General features: G+C 41.2%; 1 long non-coding RNA gene across 1 annotated transcript in view; it reads left to right on the top strand.

Moving 5' to 3' along the window:
- LOC108294924 overlaps window positions 1-6,270 on the top strand; it is a 51,874-nt gene that overhangs the window by 44,392 nt on the left and 1,212 nt on the right. The window lies entirely within an intron of this gene.

The raw sequence follows: 6,270 nt of genomic DNA, 5'->3' as shown, positions 1-6,270 counted from the left end.
CACTCTTGTTACCCAGGCTGGAGTGCAATGGCGCGATCTCGGCTCACCGCAACCTCCGCCTCCTAGGTTCAGGCAATTCTCCTGCCTCAGCCTCCTGAGTAGCTGGGATTACAGGCACTTGCCACCATGCCCAGCTAATTTTTTGTAGTTTTAGTAGACACGGGGTTTCACCATGTTGACCAGGATGGTCTCGATCTCTTGACCTCATGATCCACCCACCTCGGCCTCCCAAAGTGCTGGGATTACAGACGTGAGCCACCGCGCCCGGCTGATATGATTTCTTCTTAGTGTAAATGCAGGGAGAAAGAGCAAGATCTCTGGTGTCTTACCTTATAAGGACACTAATTCTATTGGACCAGAGCCCCATCCTTATGACCTCATTGAACCTCAATGACTTCCTTAGAGCTTCCATCTCCAAACAAACACTGGGAGTTAAGGCTTTAGCATATGAATTTGGGGCTGAGGGGGACAGCAACATTCAGTCTATAACACACTATATACATAAATTAATTCAAAATGGTTAAAGATCTAAATGTAAGACTCAAAAATATAAATTTCTGGAATAAAACATAAGAAAAGCATTATAACATTGGACTTGGCAATGACTTCTTCACATGCAACCAAAAGTAAGAATAAACAATAGTACATACAAATACCTATAAATAAATGACATAAACTATATCAAGCTTAAAGACTTATGCATCAAAAACCACAATCAACAGATTGAAAAGGCAACCTGCTGGGTGCAGTGGCTCACATCTGAAATCCCAGCATTTTGGGAGGCCAAAGCAGGTGGAACATTTGAGCCCAGGATTTCCAGACCAGCCTGGGCAACAGAAGGAAACTCTGTCTCTACAAAAAATTTAAAAATGAGTTGGTAGCAGTGGTGCACACCTATAGTTCCAGCTATTTAGGAGGCTGACGTGGGAGGATCACTTGAGCCCAGTAGGTGGAGGCTGCAGTGAGCCATGAATGATTGAACCACTGTACTCCAGTCTGGGTGACAGAATGAGACCCTGTCTCAAGAAAGACGGAGGAGGAGCAGAAAGAGAAAAAGTAGACATATATATGGGGAAATTTCCACAATCTTTAGTGTAAAAAAAAAACATACAGAAAAATGCTTTTAGTACAGTCACATTTTTGTTTAAAAACTAACAATAAGGCAGGGCATGGTGGCTCACGCCTGTAATCCCAGCACTTTGGGAGGCTGAGGTGGGCGGATCATGAGTCAAGAGATCGAGACCATCCTGGCCAACATGGTGAAACCCTGTCTCTACTAAAACTACAAAAAAATTAGCTGGGCGTGGTAGCATGTACCTGTAGTCTCAGCTACAGGGGAGGCTGAGGCGGGAGAATCACTTGAACCTGGGAGGCAGAGATTGCAGTGAGCCAAGATTGCATCACTGCCCTCCAGCCAGGTGACAGAGTGACTCCATCTCAAAAAAAAACAAAAAACTAACGATAAAAACTAAAAAGAATATAAGTTATAGAGATACAAAACAGAGGAAGAGAAACAAAATGTAAAAATATTTTTTAAAATCTGGAAATATGTACGATGAACTATTGCCTTTTTTTTTTTTTTTTTTTTTTTTTAGATGAAGTCTCACTCTATTGCCCAGGCTGGTGGTGTGGTCTCAGCTCACTACAATCTCTGCTTCCCGAGTTCAAGCAATTCTCCTGTCTCAGCCTCCCAAGTAGAGCCTGCCACCACACCCGGTTAATTCTTTATATTTTTAGTAGAGACGGAGGTTTCACCATGTTGGCCAGACTGGCCTCGAACTTCTGACCTCGTGATCCACTCACCTCGGCCTTCCAAAGCGCTGAGATTACAGTCACGAGCCACCGCACCCAGGCATGAACTATTTATTACCTCTTAACATAAACTCTAGTGAGTGGAAGTAGAAAAGAATAACTTTCACTTCTTACTTTACATACTTTGCAATGAGAAAATAAAATTGTACTCTCACTCAATTGTACTCTCAAAACTAATAAATCTCTGTTTTTATACTGCAATTTTTAAATTCTGCTACATAATTGTCCAAAATTTAATTTTAATGAAGGGCAACATAGTATCATGACTTTGAATCAGAAAGTTCTGCATTCAAATCTCAAATTTGCTCCTGATTCGTTGGATAAATTAGCTTAATCTCACTGACCCTCAGTTTTTTCCACCTATAACAAGGGGTTAATAAGATCTACTTTGTAGGGTCCGGGCACAGTGGCTCACGCCTGTAATCCCAGCACTTTGGGAAGCTGAGGTGGGTGGGTCACCTGAGGTCAGGAGTTTGAGACCAGCCTGGCCAACATGGTGAAACCCCATCTCTACTAAAAATACAAAAATCAGCCAGGTGTGGTGGTGGGTGCCTGTAATCCCAACTATTCTGGAGGCTGAGACAGGAGAATTGCTTGAACCTGGAAGATCGAGGTTGCAATGAGTCGAGATCATGCCACTGCATTCCAGCCTGGGTGACAGAGTGAGACTCCATCTCAAAAAAACAAAAAAAGAAGGAGCCTAATTTTTAGAGTAAGATAATTGAATATAACCCTACTTCACAGGGTCGTTGGGAAGAGCGAATGCTTAATAAATGAATTGATTGTATTTTTTAGTCTTCATTATATTCCTAAGGCCTGACATGTTACAAGCAATCAAGTATTACTTATAATCAGTTAGTAATGCATTTAATAACTGTTTACTAACTGCTTACAATATGCCAGAGTTACATGGCATAAAGGTGACTAAAACACAGCCTCTACCTTCCAAGAAAGCACAGTCTAGTGAGAGCAAAACATCTCAATTCCCTCCATTTGGCTTCTCATCATAGGTTACCAGACACTGCAGAGAAACCCCACCTTCACTCCTTGGTGACATCCTCAAAAGACTCTGAGAGGGTGGCAATGTTATCGTAAATTTATACAAGTATCCAGCTTATGGGCTAATTCTCAATGGGCCTAGAACTACTTTGACGCCTGAATTTGCTTACCCAAAATATAAGCAAACTTGAATGATTTCCTCTGAAAAATCCTCAACTAGCCCATTAGTAGATGCAGTATTTCTATTATTGGGCTGTGTTCAAGCCACCATGTGTAAAATAAATTCTGCAGCATCATTCCTCATTCTGTTCTTTTTCTTCAGTTTGCAAACTTAATTTATTCACAATTGCTGAAAGTGTTAATGTGGTGATGATTTTAAATCTGAATTCCTTTAATAATGAGAAATATGTAGATATACATCTCTTGGTTCCCCCTCTACCTCCCCTATCAGTCCTTGTGTGTCTCCTTTGTAGGTTCCGCCTAATCCTGGAGTGCCTGGGATTCAGCCCTTTGACCTCTTCTCTATCGCACACGCTCCCTTGGTGATCGCTTTTACTTTGTTTGTTTGGCTTTGAACAACATCTGTAAGCTGATGAGTCACAAATTTATATCTCTAACCTAGACCTCTTCTCTGCTCAGCAACCCTACCTCAAAGTCAAAACCCAAACTTAATGCCTGATCGTGCTTCCAAAACCTCACGCCTTCCCTTCAAAGTTGTTGGAACTCCAGCTTTCCAATAACTCAAGACAAATCTCTTTCTGTCATAATCCACGTCCAAACTGTCAGCAAATATTGTTGGCTGTATCTTCAAAATACACCCAGAATTTGATCGCATCCCTTAAACTTCTACTGCCACCACCTTGATCCAAGCCGCCATCATCTCTCACCCAGAGTACTGCAGTAATTGATCATACCATTCATTGGCTCAAAACCTTGTAATGACTTTCTATTTCATATAGAGCAACAGCCAAAACTCCTACAATGGCTAACAGAGCCAAACGTCTTTCCCCCAGCCTCTTGATCTTCTTTCTTGTATCCCTCTCTAAGACCTCTGACCACACCATTCTTCCAGCTGTTTCTGGAATACACAGACGGGTTCCTGCCCTAGGTCATTCTACTGGCCGTTTTTCACTGCGTGGACAACTCTTTTTCATCTCCCTCAAGTACTTACTCAATGTCTCCTTCTTAATAAGGTTTAGACTTACCACATCATTTAAATTTCAATCTTCTTTTTAACTTAGTATTTCTGATCCTCCTTACCAAGAAACTTTTTTATATAGTACATGCTAATATGCCATAAATGTTCTTATTTATTATATTTTGTTATTTATTATCTATCTCTGTCTTCAAGAAGGTAAACTTGGGGGGTCTGGGAAGATGTCAACATTGTACCCAATAGGTAATTTCAACCCTAACTACTCTCCCACCTGTTATTGTCTCTAATGTCTATGACTCCACTCTGAATATTCATTTGTACCCATTGTTTAGCTCTCACCTGTAATTGAGAACGCCCAGCATTCATTTGTCTTTCTATTTCTGATTTAGTTCACTTAGGATAATGGCCTCCAGTTCCATCCGTATTGCTGCAAAAGACATGATTTCATTACTTTGTATGGGCCAAGTGGTCCATGGTGTATACATAGCACATTTTCTTTATCCAGTCATCCAATGATGGATGCTTAGGTTTAATCCCATATCTTTGCTATTGTTATCAGTGCAATAAACATGAGGAGAGGTATCTTTTTGATAGAATTATTTTTAAGGGAGATTTATTATGAGAAATTGACTTAGGGGATTATGGAGATTGAGAAATACCATGATCTACTTTCTGCAAGCTGGAGATCCAGGAAAGCTGATGGTATAATACCATTAAGTCTGAAGACCCGAGAACCAGGAGAGTCAGTGACGTAAGCCCCAGCCTGAGGGCATGATATTGTTTAGATGCTGTTCCCTCTAAGCCTCATGTTGAATTGTAATCCTAATGTTGGAGGTGGGGCCTGGTGGGGGAGTGATTGGATCATGGGGTTGAATTTCTCATAAATGCTTTAGCACCCATCCTCTTGCGCCATCCTAGTAATAGTGAGTGGCTTCCCATGAGGGCTGGCTGTTTAAAAGTGTGTAGCATCTTCCCCCTTGCTCTCTTGCTCCTGCTTTCACTGTGTGAAGTGTCTGCTCCCACTTTGCCTTCTGCCGTGAGTAAAAACTCCCAGAGGCCTCCCCAGAAGCTGAGCAGGTGCTGGTGCCATGCTTGGCCAACCTGCAGAACCCTGAGCTAATTAAACCTTTTTTCTTTATAAATGACTGAGTCTCTGGGCATGGTGGCTCACGTCTGTAACCCCAACACTTTAGGAAGTCAAAGAGGGTGGATCTCTTGAGCTCAGGAGTTCGAGACCAGCCTGGGCAACATGACAAAATCCCATCTCTACAAAAATACAAAAATTAGTTGAGTATGGTGGCACATGACTGTAATCCCAGCTACTCAGGAGGCTGAGGTGGGAGGATCACTTGAGTCCAGGAGTTCAAAGCTGCAGTGAGCCAAGATCGCACCGCTGTACTCCAGCCCGGGCAACAGAACAAGCCCCTGTCTCAAAAATAAATAAATAAATAATATAAATAAGTTAATTAATTAATAAACTAAATAAATAAATATAAACATAAATTAGCCAGTCTCAGGGATGTTTGAATACCAATGGCAAGAACAGCCTAACACAGGGCAGAAGAATATGAGAGGAGATCTCCACCTCAGGCAGTGAGGCAGGAAAAAAGGGAGGAATTCCTCCTTCCTAGCCTTTTGTTCTATTCAGGCCCTCAACAGGTGGAATGATACCCACCCACACGGCGAGGCTATCTGCTTACTGAGTCCTTCAATTCAAATGCTAATCTCACCCAGAAACACTCTGGCAATACACCCAGAAATAATGTTTGATCTGGGCACCCATGGCCCACTCAAGCTGACAAAAAATTAACCATCACAAGGAGGCAGTAATCTTTGTCTGTTTTATTCACTGATGTATCCCAAGTATCTAATACACAGTCTGAAGCATGGGGTGTACTCAGTAAGAATTGATGAATGAATGAGCGAATGAATGATTGAAGATAAATTGTGTTAATTGACATCGGGACTAATAATATAAATGGACAGTATGTGCAAGCAAAGTAGACAGAAGTAAAATTTCAAAGCCATAAGGTGCTTTAAGGCTTACCCAACACAATCCCTTTAAAACATTGAGAAAACCGAACCAGAGAAATAAAATGATTTATGAGGCATCATTCTGCAAACTGGTGACTAACAGTAAATATCTGAGCCTTTTAGTTGAGTAGTTTTCCTCAGCTCTTTACTAGTTCTCTTGACTAGGGAATGCTTTAGCCTCTATTTCATGAAGTTCCAGAGAACAGTCACAATTACATTTAAAGGATGTTTAATTGCTTTTAGGTTTTTTTTTTTTTTTTTTTTTTTTT

Source organism: Cebus imitator, unplaced genomic scaffold (assembly GCF_001604975.1).
Source record: "Cebus imitator isolate Cc_AM_T3 unplaced genomic scaffold, Cebus_imitator-1.0 Scaffold610, whole genome shotgun sequence".
NCBI classification, from domain to species: domain Eukaryota; kingdom Metazoa; phylum Chordata; class Mammalia; order Primates; family Cebidae; genus Cebus; species Cebus imitator.
The sequence above is the reverse complement of the archived record's forward strand: the minus strand, read 5'-3'. Positions and strand labels throughout refer to the sequence as shown.